At 37.5% G+C, this 16,046-nt stretch overlaps 1 protein-coding gene across 3 annotated transcripts in view; it reads right to left on the bottom strand.

The window, feature by feature from the left end:
- The window catches only part of DPT (dermatopontin), a 407,189-nt gene that overhangs the window by 219,793 nt on the left and 171,350 nt on the right, over positions 1-16,046 (bottom strand). The window lies entirely within an intron of this gene.

Below are 16,046 nucleotides of genomic sequence, written 5' to 3'. Positions count from 1 at the left end.
ATCCTCATCTTGGCCAATAGACACTGAGAGATCACCTCACATTAGCACTTAATCCATGTAACCCTTTTGCTCTTCACACAGCCTCCAATATTTATAGTCCATATCAAGCCCATTGAGGAGTGTAGCTTTCAGACCCAGTCATATAACACTATCTACTTAGAGAAAAGTGAGAAAAAGAAGGGGAAAAGCTACATGACCTTCTCTTCCTTCTCCCGTGACATCTAAAGTGTCCATAAAAGTCACAACAGATAATAAAAAGTACATGTTGATTGACAAGTTCCTTGAATTTCACTGATTTCTACAAACCCAGAAATCAAGAAACCACGTTTCCTGTAGAAAACACTCATTCCACAAAGATGTCACAGGTACCAGAGAAAAGCAGAGAGCAAGGGAATTAATTAATTAGTTTCAGTTAGGCACCAATCAAATAATACCATTATCTTCCTACCTAATAGCCTGGGACTTAATCACGAGCTACTACTGACCATAAATATTCATATTGGCATTTGAATTTCACATAACTGACCTTTTATGTGAAGAAGTCAAGCTTGATCAAGACTGTAGGATACTAATGACATGCAGTGGAAGAGGACACATGAAAAAATATTGACAGAACCTTCCCACAAAATATGAAACCAGCACAGAAAAGATTTAAAGGAGGTAAAATAATACCTGATACTGGACTGAGCTGGCACCATAGAGTCTCTCCTCTCCTCAGCTCCTACCAGACTCCACTGAAGGTAGGATTAAAAAAAGAAAATTCTTGTACCTTCAAATCTTTTAGTCAGTTACCTTTGTTGATGATAGGGCCGATGATGGTTAGCTTGGCCTATGGGCTTCCTGCACTGTCTGCTGCTCTCTTTTGGATTTGGAAATCTAATTTGAGTCTCAGGAAGCTCTTACGAGGACCAGGGCAGAGCCGAAAGTGAGAAAGTAGGGAAGGCTGGAAGGTCAAAGGAGAGATGAGGAGACCTTTGGGGGAGGTGTCCTCCCAGGGTGTCCAGTACCTGGCAGGAAGGTGGCAGAGGAGGCTGGACACTGCTCATTCTTTCATACATAAAAGGGGCTTTTATTAACTATCTCTGTGTAAAAACTATTCCAGAAACTGTGGAAGTAAAGATGAACAAGACCTGGCCCCCATCCTTAAGGTTATCATTATGTATAGGGGAAACCAATCACACACACAAACACACATCATTTTTATACAATGGGGTTTCATGTGACAAGTGCTAAATGTGAGATGTGAACAATGTCTAAGCGATTCCGGAGGAAAGAATGCCTTAAGGGTATTGGGGGTGGTCAGGAAGGTGTCTCCAGGAAGATCATATTGTGGTCTAAAGGAGCATGAGTTTGCAAAAGTACAGGTTGAGGTGAGAGTACAGGAAGAGGATAAGTACTCCAGGTGGAAGCACCAGCATAAGCCCAGGGCTGGAGATAAGAGGCAATCCTGTGAGGATTAGTGCCCCTGAAGAGTGAGGTGGGAAAGACATGTGGAGGGGAAATGCAGGGAGATGTCTGCAGGCCAGATCACAAGTAACTAAGGGTGCCCTTCCTAGTGTCTGTATCTAGGACAGAATTTCTCCCCAAGAATGCATTTGGCCAGAATGTCTCTTGTGCTCTAATATCTCTCAGGAACATGAGAATGTGAATGGGGAGGAGAAGGAGGAGGAATGCCCCACAATTAGGGCTTCAATAAAGTGACATGTAGTTACAAACAGGAAGAGAAAATATGGCATTTGCTCTTTCAGTTGATTTTGATCTGAAGTCTTAACACTGTCTTAAGTGAATACTATGCCCTCTAATTTTCTGAAATTGCAAGGTAAATGTTTAAGATGAAAAACAGGGAGTTAGTCCTTTTTTTATTTTTTTCTGAGCTTAACCTTAAGAGTGAAAAAGAGTCTGCCTTCACATCACACCCACGCAGATCTCTGGATTCATAGGATGAGCAGGGTTGCTGTACTAATCACGTTTTCTTATTGCAGGATGCAGAGCTACATAATAACTGGTGAGTAACTTCACATTGAGGAGTTAGGTTTCAGAGCTGGCTCTTAGGGATCTGGGATAAAAGCAACTCATAGTCCTTCACAGGGTCTCCAGTTACTGGGAATGGGCAAACCTCGCTGAAAAAGAGGAAGGAGGTATGTGGGTGTCAACTGGTTTGCAGCTCTGAAGCCACTGGATTTCTCAGCTCCTGCTTTTCTTCTTCCTCCTCCACCTCTTCCTGCCCTTGCTTCTCCTCCATGAACCCAAGCCCCTGCCCCATCACATGGCTAAAGAAGCAGCTACAAAATAGGGACAAATTATCATTAAATTAGCGAGGGAAAAATTGTACATTTGTCTGTTCTAGTGAAATTTTCCCCAAAGGGCTCAAAAAGATCGGCAAGTGCTCCCTTCCTGCCGCAAATAGGTGGGAGTGTGTGGCAGTTCCACGTCTACCACATACTAAGCACTTACTATAAGGCTCTAGGCATTGTTAGTGCTTTAAATAGATGTCTCAGTTTAACCATCTCTTCAACCCTACAGTACTATTGTGACCATTTTATGGATGAGAAAATGGAGGTACAGAAAAGTTAGGGGCTTCCCCAGAGCTCACAGCTAGAAATTGGTGGAGCCAATATTTAAATCTTGGCAGTCTGTCACTAGAACCCTGGACATCTACCACTGTATTATAAAGCCTCCCAGACTCCCAGAAATATGCCCATGAAATCTCCTAGATGCTGAAAATGGACCAAATCTCACCAACGCCTTTTGAAGGCAAATTATTCAAATGGATAAATGTGGATTACTATATCTTTAGGGTTTTTATTACAACTTGCTTGACTGTGTATAAAATATTCAAGACACATATGAAAGGTAAGAACAAGTAGCCAAGTATGTGGTATGTTTACTCTTCCTACACACCAGTGCTGCAGCTCTGAATATCTGAGCTACTGGACCATTGTCCACTTTGACCTTGAACAATAGGGAGATCCTTCTAGCCATGATTGTTCTTGAATCACCAAACTCCTCCTTCTGCCCTTGCATAATGTGCCCCGCCCTGCTGACAATGAATGCCCTGATGTACTAAGTCACAACACTGAATATTCCTCTGTCCTCATTTTTTTCAGCAAACAGGATGACTATCAGCTCCAGCAGAATGCCCACAAGGTTGTATGAAATTTAGCGAGAGAAAATTCTAAAGTAAATGCTGCAGAATTCTATTATACAGCACTGTTTCCAGAGTGCTCAGCATGTCACATTGCCCTGTAGAGCTGGGAATGCAGAAACAAAGGCCTCCAGTGTTGTTTCCATTTGTAAGAAGACTGAATTAACGTTGCTAGGGAAACAAAACCTCAGTTTCCTATTCAATTTACTTTCAGCTTATGTGTCACACCTCTTGCAGCCTCGGTGAAACACAATAAAGGAAGAGAACTACAGTTCTTTTATTAAAAGCTCTTAGCGCACATATTTCCCAGGTAAAGATAATCCACAGGAGGATAGATTTGGGCAAATTTCATCATAAAAGTGATTCAACTCCACTAGATTTTGCTATATGGTGGGGGGAAGATTACATAAAAAGACGCCTGTGTGCATTGCTCACTGTACCTAGGAACACGTGACTCAGGAATTGCATTTGTCTCAATTTCCAGTGGTCACAGTTACAGCCTAAAAGTCTTGGAACTTGTGTATAACTTACAATGTATATATAACTTGTGTATAAGTTATAATGTTTATAACGTGTATAAGTTATAATGTGTGTATAACAATCAAAGAGAGAGAAAATTGGAAGAAATGCAGTAATGAATGGGGTCAGAATGGTGGATAGAGGGTAGGAAAGCAGGAAAAGAAGAAAGAAAATGGTAGAATCAGCTCAGTAGTTAGTAATGGACCACAAGACTTTCAAGAGGGAGCTGATCAATTGATTCTGATGTTGTAAAACATATAGGAGAAATGGGTTACAGCTAACGCAAACCAAACCAAATATCAAGGATGATCTGGAGAGAGGATATGGATCACACTTGGATGAGACTGTGTCTGCACAAGCATGGGCTCCTCCTTCCTTTGCCGAAATATGCCGCCATCTTAAGAGCTAAAACCAAGCAAGCTTTCTGCTGACTGCTCAGATGTTAGTGTCTGCACACTTCCAGGGATTTGTCAAATCCTAGTCTTAATTCATCGTCAGTCCCCAGGGTTCATGAAGTGGTCCATGTTTTCCAAATCTCAGTTCAAACATCATTTCCCAAGGACATCTACCCCAACAAGGCAGACTAGATTCAATCCATGCTACGCATTCTCAAAACGTGGCTATCATTTTCTCCAATTTACTCACAGTTAGAAGTTACGTATTTCTGTGATTTTATTTCTCTTTCTCCTTTATTAGACTATAAGCTCCTTGAATATAAGAAGTGTGCTTGTTTCTGCTTAGCATTGTGTCCTCAGTTCCTACACAGAATCTGGCACATAGTAGAGTCTCAGCTAATATTTTTTCAATGAATGAATGAATGTGTACTAATCAGTTATGACTAAAAGGTAAACAAATCACCCCATGATGACTAATGATACCAAGCCTTCAAAGGCCAGCAGGAAGTCACAGAATCACAAGTCAACTTCTGACTGAGCTCCTTTCCTAGGGAAGCACACACTCCCAGACAGAAGTAGACCATATAAAATTTGGATCCATCGTGAATGTTTAATTGCAGCCTTATCTTCCACATACAATGTCAGTATTTGGCTTGCCTTGTATGACCATGGGAGGCTTTCAGAATTAGTTTCTGAATAACTTCTTAAGGTTGTTTGGTATATTGACTTCAGCCAAAGATCATTGGTATTTCCTGAGACCGGAAAGATTTGGGCCTTGTGCGTAAACAACATCTTGGATCAGGCACGGAAATTTCAACAGTACTTGGCAATTTCCTAGCAGCTTACAACTGCTGATCCCGCCAACACAGGGAGTTTAGATGCAGTTTCCTCGTCCTTCTAGTTTCTATAAATGTCCTTCCTGCAGAAAGCAAGTGGCCAGAGGCACAGAGAATAGTGATGTACTCAAGTTCTCCTTCTGCGGCAGAATTAAGAATTAAATCTAGCTCCAGTGAGGAAGCAGCAGACCATGCATTCAAGACCAGTTACATAAATGGTTTGAGTCACATGATTTTTTATCAAAAACTGTTTTATTCATTTGTACTATTCCATTTGTAATATCTAGGTAAGTGGGAGATGGGAATGTGTCAAGAAACAAAGGCTCTGGGGGATACCACAGAATGCCCATGAGTAAATCTGTAAGACTCCACTGAGTAAATCTGTAAGACTCCACTGATAACTGTTCTTTTCATCAATATCAGGAAAAAGGTCACCAACAAAGACATGGCTCTGAGGGATTCAGAAGCCACTGGATCTTCCCAAAATGAGAATTTCCTCAGAAAGAAGCAGAAAGAGGCCCAGATTTGAGTCAGAGGGATCCAGATATGAATACTGGTTTTGTCACTGAGCTATGTGACCTTGGGCAAGTTACTTCACCTTTCTGAGCCTCAGTTTCCTTATTTTAAAAGCAGAATAATAATATCTGCCTTCCATCACTGTTTCAAAATTAGAACTAGCTTGAAGAGAGACTCCAGACTGCTATCTGGCTTGTAATAAGTTCAACTGTCATTTCACTGGCCATCTCCAAATTGCCCTCACCACTTCTCCATTTTTCTTTGTTATCATTCTGGACCATGCCGGGTATCCTTTATTCATGCTACTGTTTTTCATGTAGTTTGCTGAACTTAGAAGTGTCATTTTCTTGGCTTTAATATCTATGATAGTAATGACTTGAATTACCTATTAATTGTATTTTGTGGTCTCATGATACGAGAGAGAGCAAAAGCGAAAGTGAGAGAGCTAGAGAGAAAGAAAGAGAGCAAGTAAGGGCAAGCAAAGTCCAGAGACAGCTACATAAACCATATTTGATTATGTGCATCTGTCAGAAGCAGGCCAGACCCATGGGATGATCAGGAATAAGTGCAGCTGGAACAGAACCTAGATATCTTTCTTCTGGTCCCTCGTCACATTCACTCCCACTTCTCTTTCACTCCCCGCTCCATCACTCCAGATTTGGTCCCTCTTCTTTATGATCCCAGCCTTCCACCACGACCACTTTAATGAACTTTGGCCCTGGTCCTCATGCCTGTCATCATCTTCTGTCTAGTCGAGAGTGGTTCTCATGTGCTCTCTGGCTCTGTCCAGGCCCAGCATGTCCCTTCTCAATTGAGCCCACTTTGGCTTCCAGTGTCTGTCCTTTCCACCTCTCCTCAATAGGTTTCCTAAATCCACCACTGACTCAATGTAGTTCAGGGCCACTGTTCTTCCTGCCTCTAGTTTTGTCTCCTGACTAGCTCATTCTTCCTTTCCATTTCCTCAAGCCAGGAGGGCCAGAAAAGTCTCTTGTTAATGATGTTTGCACACTGCAGGGTTGATCGCCACGTGCCACCACAGACCTGACCAAACGTGAACTTGACTTAGATCTTGCATGGGCTATGCAGGTATTAAAATCCAGGCTCCTGCCATCAAGCAGCTTACATATGATTGGCAGATAACACAGACATGTTAACGATATAAAGAAAAAACAGCCACAAAAAGTCTCATTTGAATTTGAATAATGTTCTCAGTAGATCATTATTTATCTTAGAGAGAAGGCACCAAAAGAATCCAACAAAAAAAAAAAATGGTCCTAACTGGATTATTTTTATGATTACTTAATTTCAAATTTATACTAATATAATGAGTAAAATATGATTTGCTAATGTACAATGCATAGGGAAAGCAGAATCTGCTGAACTAAGAATGACCTGTCAGTGATTCCATAAAGACCAACTTGCATAACAGAGACTGGATGACACAGAATTTAAGGTACAACGGCAAGGATATTGTAACAGTCTTGATGGCGATCAATATGTTGATGATTCTTTATTGTTTATATATCTCAAAAATAGCAACTACTTTAAAGCACTGAATTTCAAGTATACACACACAGAGCTACACATACACATAACATGCTAAGTCATCTTTTGTCAATCATTGTACTTTTTAGAGTTACATATTTCAAACTTCAAAAATATTAGGTAAAACTCACATTGTTAACATTTGGATAATGGCATTTTCAATGAACAAATAAGGGCTATTGATCAACAAAAAAAGCATATGATTTAAATAACTGAATTGCAAAATTGAGAAAGCACACCAACTTTGCATATTAAGGATATGTAGGAAAACGTATTCATAAAGTATCTGCATCTGTTTCAAAGGGGAATGCTTAATTAGAATGCAATGACCTCAATTGATCACCCAGTTTAAATGGTTCAGGATTGTGTCCTAACTAAAAGCCGCCATGGTAACTAAAAGTGAAGTCAAACAGCTGCTCACTCTGTTGCCTAACTTTGTTCACCTAGTTAAAAGTTTTCATGCTAGATAATATATTTCCCACATTTTGTACTTATTTTTAGTTTCTAGGAAAAAATGTAGAGGCATTCTGGCTTTTTTCTTGGTACAAGTCATAGTCCATTTGTCATTATGGTTACAGATAAGAAACATCCAAAACAACAAACAAACAAACAAACAAACGAAACCAGGTAAGAAACATCCCAGATATTTCTATGTAATTCTAGACATCTAGGTGTGCTGAAAGACACTTCAAATTTGAACATTTCCTCCCACAATGTTTGGTCTGTGTGCATTAAAATCCAGTTGAGCAAATCTTTATCTCAAAGCCTGCTATGTGGAGAATCTGACCTGAAACAAACATCCATATATTTTTTCATAATTGGGGGAATCCCAATATGAGTGAGAGATAAAATCTTATTTACAAGAACAGACATTATCACCCTTTACTTCCTGTCAGCTAGAGTGTGAGCTCATGCCTCTGAAATTTGAAGGAATGACCCGGAGGTTCAGGGTCAGAGTTACAGAGTTGAGACCCCAGTAGTGAGGTCACAAAGGACGCATGGTGACAATGCCAACCAGCAGTGATCTAAGAGGGTAACTCCTATGGCATATCTTTGACTATGCTTCACTTCCTTTGGTTTCCATCTACGCCTAGTCTATTATCCTTCAAATGGAGGTATGGGATATTATTCCTATAAATTTATATTCCACTTAAGTTAACCAGATTAATTTCTGTTTTATTCACTAATAGAATCTTGACTCCCACAAAAATACTAGTAGAAGTTATTGCAATTTACAGAGCTATAGGATAATGAAAGAGGAATGGACAAAACAATACATGGAATTTGTTATGTAGCTTATTTGCTGACAAAGGCAGTGAAAATATAGCTAGCGTTAAAGGATGGGAATACTGATGCTCTTGGCACGGATTGATAGGATGACTAATGAAATTGTGATCTCTGATTTGATGATATTAGGGAATTTGTGTTCAATATGTTAGGTATAGTCATGGTATTGTGTTTATGGAAGAAAATATTATTTCTTTAAATATGCATATTTCCATATTTGCAATGAAAAGCCATTTTGTCTATAAATAAATTTGACAATATATTTGTAAACATTAAACATAAGTGGTGTATGTACATATTTTATTTATGCTATTTTCTCTAGTTTTTATGTGGCTGAAAATGTTTAAAATAAAGATTCTGAAAATTATTACTTTTGATTACCTGAGACGATCACAAACCAGTTGGAAGGAGGGGAAACAAGTATCCATTGCCATAGAACAGTAAAAAGTGTCTAAATAATTGAAGGATGAAGTCAAATGACAATATTATAACCCTAAATTATTAGTTAAAATTATAAACAATTATAGGGACTAATATAATTTTGTAAAATTGCCTCTAATCTCTTATAGCTACTTAGCTAAAATAAATGAATAATAAGCACTAAGTTCTACCATGCACATTGTTGAATTACATCCATTGAGTTCACAGATTTCCCAGGCCTTTTTCTGAAAATGTGGACACTGACAGAGAACACATGAAATGCCCAAAATTGGAATGGAGCACTAATGGGGGGTTTTGGAGGACTTGGAAAATCAAGAACCTACAGCTTCCATTTAGTTTCCTCTCTCAATGGAAGTAGCTTCTCCCTTGTCTCAAATAATTAGTCCTGCCTTTCCCGAGGACCCTGCAACTCTCTAGTCTGTAGAAGTTAATTTATAATTGGAAGCTATTTCTCTTCATGGCCCATTACCCCACCCTTCACTTTCCCCAGAATCCTAACTAGAATCAGATTCCCAGTGTGCCCCAAATCTGAGAAGATAAAATCTATGTTACAATAATTGCAAAAATAGTGTAAGCTATATTAGGAAAGACATGGTTTATATATGTGCTAATTTCTGGATTCTGAGAGTGTTCGACTAAGAAAGGCATTGCAATTTAATTAACTGAATTTATTAATATAGGTGCAGTAAACAGATTTTTAAAGTTAATACATTAGTTCAAGCTGCTGGATCTTATTGTTTTCTTTTCTTTTTTATTATTTATTTATTTATTTTTTTTACTTTAAGTTCTGGAATACATGTGCAGAATGTGCAGGTTTGTTACATGGATATACATGTGCCATGGTGGTTTACTGCACCTATCAACCCATCATCTAGGTTTTCAGCCCTGCATACATTAGGTGTTTGTCCTAATGCTGTCCCTACCCTTGCCCTCCACCCCCCAACAGGCCCCAGTGTGTGACGTTCCCCTCCCTGTGTCTATGTGTTATCATTGTTCAACTCCCACTTATGAGTGAGAACATGCAGTGTTTGGTTTTCTGTACTTGTGTTAGTTTACTGAGAATGATGGCTTCCAGCTTCATCCATGTCCCTACAAAGGACATGAACTCATTCTTTTTTTATGGCTGCATAGTATTCCATGGTGTATATCTGCCACATTTTCTTAATCCAGTCTATCATTGATGGGCATTTGGTTTGGTTTCTTTCCTAACTGACTCAATTCTACATTCAACATTGGCCACAGGAAATAAAGTTGACATTTCATAAATTTCTTGGAATGTTATTAAGAAAGTTATCCAGATAGACATTGAAAGACTGTTGAAGTGAATTTTATCATCCACTGACCCTCATACCCAACTATGACCAGTCCTCAAAATACTCCCATTACTAAAGCCTTAAAAAATATATTGGTGAAGGGAACCCCAGCGTCTTTATAAAGTGTCCAAGTTGTTCTCTGTAGGTGAGAGATGCTGAGGTTGAAATGAGCTCAATGATTTCAACACGGATTGAAAGACTCAGGGTGGAACTTCACCACCAGATATAAGGTGTATATTATTACCAAAATAGATTGCTTGGGTCAGTATGGTAATTAGAATGATCTCACTCAAAAGCCACAGTTCTCAAACCATATACTAAGATGCCCAAGGCTCTGCAGCAAAGTCACAGAAGTGGCCCAATATCTCGTAAATGTCAAAGGAAAACACAGTGAAATATACTGCATGTACTACTAGCTCAAGATAGTTTACAATTTCCACTTTAGATCATGCCAAATTCCTTTCAGTAACATCATATCTTTGAAAAACAGGGTTTTGGTGGCTGCTGTGGTAAAAAGTAGATACTGACATGAAAATTAATGTTGAATAGAAAATAAGGGTGGTAGTTTTTAATGTGATTCCCAGATTTATAAAGATAAGTAGTGCCTAACAGGTATATATATTCCACAAGTAAGAAATTAAAATTATTTAAAGATAAAACAAAAATGTACTCTTTTCTTCCAATTTATGTGTCCTATGTTCTTCATGTACACATCCCATTGGTAAGTAGTTGAGGTTATTTAAGAATAAAACAAAAATACTTTTGTTCATTTTATACATATTTCTTTATATAATCCACAAGTTATTAGGACATAAATATGTATGAAGTTGTTTTAGCCCAACTACTTAATAAATGGAACTTTCAGTTACTTAATTTGACCTAGAGGCACCAAAAAAAATTACTGAGACACTATGGACACTAAGACTGAGAAAGTTTGGAAATCTCTATCCACGGATATCTTAATGATGAGTTCATTACTGTTACTAAGACCAAACAACTTTTTTTTCTTTTTCATTTAATTTTATTTTATTTTAAGTTCTGGAATACATGTTCAGGACTTGCAACTCTGTTACGTAGGTAAACGTGTGCCATGGTGGTTTGCTGCACAGATCAATGGAACACCTGCATGCGTTAAGTCCTGCACGCATTAGATATTTATTCTGATACTCTCCCTGCCTCTACCCACCCCTCCCCACCCCAATAGACCCCAGTGTGTATTGTTCCCCTTTCTGGATCTATGTGTTCTCATTGCTCAGCTTCCACTTATAAGTGAAAACGTGCGGTGTTTGGTTTTCCGTTCCTGTGTTAGTTTGCTGAGGATAATGGCTTCCAGGTCTATTCATGTCCCTGCAAAGGACACCATTTCTTTCCTTTTTACAGTTGTATAGTATTCCATGGTGTATATGTGCTAATTTTTCTTTATTCAGTCTATCATTGATGGGGATTTTGGTTTATTCCATGTCTTTACTATTGTAAATAGTGTTGCAATGAACATACACGTACATGTATCTTTATAATAGAATGATTTATATTCCTTTGGGTATATACCCGGTAATGGGACTCCTGGGTCAAATGGTATTTCTGGTTCTAGGTCTTTGAGGAATTGCCACACTGTCTTCCACAATGGTTGAACTAATTTACATTCCCGCAAACAGTGTAAAAGTGTTCCTATTTCTCCACAGCTTCGCCAGCATCTTTTGTGTCTTGACTTTTTAATAATCGCCATACTGACTGGAGTGAGATGGAATCACAATGTGGTTATGATTTTCATGTCTCTAATGATCAGTGATGTTGAGCTTTTTTCAAATGTTTGTTGGCTACATAGTAGACACAATTAAAAAATGATAAAGGGAATATCACCACTGACCCCACAGAAGTACAAACAACCATTAGAGGATACAATAAACACCTCTAAGCAAATAAACTAGAAAATCTAGAGGAAATGAACACATAAATTCTGGACACATATACTCTCCCAAGACTGAACCAGGAAGAAGTTGAATCCCTGATAGACCAATAACAAGTTCTGAAACAAAGAAAAAGCCCAGGAACTGACAGATTTACAGCTGTATTCTACCAGAGATACAAACAGGAGCTGATACTATTTCTTCTGAAACTATTCAAAATAATTGAAAAGGAAAGATTCCTTCCTAACTCATTTTATGAGGCCAGCACCATCTTGATACCAAAACCTGGCAGAAATACAACAACAAAAAACATAAAACTTCGGACCAATATCCCTGATGAACACTGATGCAAAAGTTCTCAATAAAATACTGGTAAACCAAATCCAGCAGCACATCAAAAAGCTTATCCACCACGGTCAAGTTGGCTTCATCCCCTGGATGCAAGGCTGGTTCGACATATGCAAATCAATAAATGTGATTCATCACATAAACAGAACTAAAGACAAAAATCACATAGTCATCTCAATAGACGCAGAAAAAAGGCCTTTGATAAAATTCAACATCCCTTCATGTTAAAAAAAACTTTCAATAAACTAGGTATTGATGGAACATACCTCAAAATAATAAGAGCCATTTATGACAAGCCCATAGCCAATATCATGCTGAATGGGCAAAAGCTGGAAGCATTCCCCTTGAAAACAGGCACAAGACAAGGATGCCTTTTCTTACCACTCCTATTCAACATAGTTTTGGAAGTTCTGGCCAGGGAAATAAGGCAAGAGAAAGAAATAAAGGATGTCAAATAGGAAGAGAGGAAGTCAAACTGTCTCTGTTTGCAGATGACATGATCCTATACCTAGAAAACCCCATTGACTCAGCCCAAAAGCTTCTTAAACTGCTAAGCAACTTAGCAAAGTCTCAGGATACAAAATCAATATGGAGAAATCACAGTCATTTCTATACACCAACAACAGATAAGCAGAGAGCCAAATCATGAATGAACTCCCATTCACAATTGCTACAAAGAGAATATAATACCTAGGAATACAGCTAACAAGGAAAGGGAAGGACCTCTTCAAGGAGAACTACAAACCACTGCTCAAGGAAATCAGAGAGGACACAAACAAATGGAAAAACATTTCATCCTCATGGATAGGAAGAATCAATATTGTGAAAATGGCCCTATTGCCTACAGTCATTTACAGATTCAATGCTATTCCCATTAAACTAGCATTGACATGCTTCACAGAATTAGAAAAAACTACTTTAAAATTCAAGTGGAACCAAAAAAGAGTCCACATAGCCATGACACTCCTAAGCAAAAATAACAAAGCTGGAGGTACCACAATACCCCACTGCAAACTACACTGCAAGTCTACAGTAACCAAAACAGCTTGGTAATGGTACAAAAACAGACACACAGACCAGTGGAACAGAATAGAGATCTCAGAAATAAGACCACACATCTGCAACAAACATCTGATCTTTGACAAACTTGACAAACGCAATGGGGAAAGGATTTCCTATTTAATAAATGGTGCTGGGAAAACTGGCTAGCCATATACAGAAAATTGAAACTGGACCTCTTCATTATATCTTATACAAAAATTAACTCAAGATGTATTAAAGACTTAAATGTAAAAGCCAAAACTATAAAAATCCTAGAAGAAAATCTAGGCAATATCATTCAGGACATAGGCACGGGCAAATATTTCATGATGAAAATGTCAAAAGCAATGACAGAAAAAGCAAAAATTGACCAAAGGAATCTAATTAAACTAAAGAGCTTCTGCACAGCAAAAGAAACTATCATCAGAGTGAACAGACAACCTACAGAGTGGGAGAAAAATTTTGCAATCTATCCATCTGACAAAAGTCTAATATCCAGAATCTACAGGGAACTTAAACAAATTTACAAGAAAAAAACAAACAACCCCATTAAAACATGGGCAAAGGACATAAAAAGACACTTCTCAAAACAACTTTATTTTATTACATTAAAAGAAACTTCTAGGTCTGGTAAATAGGGGCTAGACTTGAGCAACCACAGAGAGAGTCAAAACGCCTCAGTTTCCAACTCTGAATTAGTTTAGAAACTCAGATTCCCTTAAATGAAGAAAATTTTAAAACTCTTGAAACAATATGACACATAATTAATTTGAATATTTTGCCCATGTTTTTGTCAGCTCTCCAGTTTTCTGCCACAATTTCCTCCACAATTACCCTGACAATGTAGCTTTCCATAGGATATCACATAAATTCGTTACGTTTATAAGTGAAAGAACCTGGAAAACATAAAATAGAAATATCACACTCTAAATGTTTTGATAGAAATGTGTGTATCAGAGAGGAGAGAATAAATCTTATAAAAATACAGCAGCCTACAAGAGCAGTAAAATTATTTAAGTTATAGTAGATGAGAATAGATAGATATATTTCATCAAAGGGAAAGAAAAAAATGATCCCCCTTTTACCTTCTACCACCGAAATTACTTAAATTGTACTTGTCGAGCCCTTGAATTTTGGAGGCACTATATACCACATTTACACTTGTGTCTGTGACCCAGTGTTAAATAAGACCCAGCTCAAGAGATGACTCTTTGGCTGGTCTAGGATATTGTATAAACAGATCTATCACTCTGCCCTTATATGACAAAAAGAACCTTATGGGAATCACAACACCTGCAGTAGATTGGAATATTGTATGTATCCTGAGGGAAATCATGATAGGAGAATCACGCTAAAGATATCTAGAGTTTTGAAGTAAAGCTGATCCCTCTTTACTTTCTAAAACAGGTAATTATTCTGCTTTTAAAAACATTATTTGTTTTGTAACTAGGTCTTGTCCAGGAATATTTTAGGCATAACTAACTTCAGACTTGGTCAAGACTGAAAATACTCCAAAAGTACCTGACAAAAGCAAACTCAAAAACCAGGATCTACAAAATTCTCACAACTGAAGCCACATTGAATAGGAGTTTACAATCCAAAGTTACAAAATAGTTGGGGAATTTCACCATGAGCCAGAGAAAGCAGACATATAAATATTAGGATTATACCCCCCACCAGTTTATAATTGAACAATAAGACAGAGGCTACAAAACAAAAATGTTTAAAATGACTACAGAAAGAAAAACTGAATATATATATATATATATATATATATACTATATATATACACACTAAATATATATATATGGGGAGCAGGAAGTTTTGGAGGGAAAATACCTGAAATGAAAAATATAGCCGCTGAAATCACAACAGTAGGTGTGTTAAGTTGGAATGTAGATAAAAGCATAAAGAAAATTAATTGGCTGGAAGATATATCTTTAAAAAATTAGTAAGAATGCTGTATTGACAGGTAAACATATGGAAAATACGAATGAGAAATAAAGAGACATGGAGGATAAAATGAGAAGACTTAACATATCTGGAAAGGTTTTCTGAAGGAGATAAGTTATTGGAAGAGATAATATCTGAAATTTTTAGCCTTGATAAAAGATAAGAATTGTGAAATTTAGAAACCCAACAGTCCCAAGTAGGATAAAAAAATAAGTTCACACCTAGACAACATAGTAAAATGGTAGAACAGAAGAGATATAATGAAAATATTAAAGACATCTGGAGAGAAGCAGCATATTATCTAAGAAGAAATAATGTATAGTCTGGTCTCAATAAATTCAATGGTAACAATAGAAATCAAAAGATAATGAAACAATATATTCAGTGCTGAGATAAAGTAACTCTCAATTTGCTGTTGAGAGAATTCCATGTCCAGTTAAACTACCATTTAAGAATGATAATGAATTAAATGTTTTCAGATCCATATTGTATGAGTTTACCATTAACAGACACTTACTAGTGAACTTCTAAGTATCTGCCTTAGTAAGAAAGAATCTCAATCTGTAAAGAAGGAAGTGTGAGCAAAGAGACTGAAAAAAAAATAAGTAATTCCAAGCAAACTGCCGAATTTTATAATATAATCACAATAGCTATTAACTTTAGAAGTACAAAAACAAGTTCAAACTAAAGTATGTAAGGTTGACATTTAATACAGAATCATGGGTAATTAAAGTTCCAGTGTTTCAGGGCTCTTGTATTTTTCCAATAGAGGGAAGAGAGAGTGATTAATTATATACTTT

The sequence above is a fragment of the Pan paniscus genome, chromosome 1 (genome assembly GCF_029289425.2).
Source record: "Pan paniscus chromosome 1, NHGRI_mPanPan1-v2.0_pri, whole genome shotgun sequence".
NCBI lineage: Eukaryota > Metazoa > Chordata > Mammalia > Primates > Hominidae > Pan > Pan paniscus.
The sequence above is the reverse complement of the archived record's forward strand: the minus strand, read 5'-3'. Positions and strand labels throughout refer to the sequence as shown.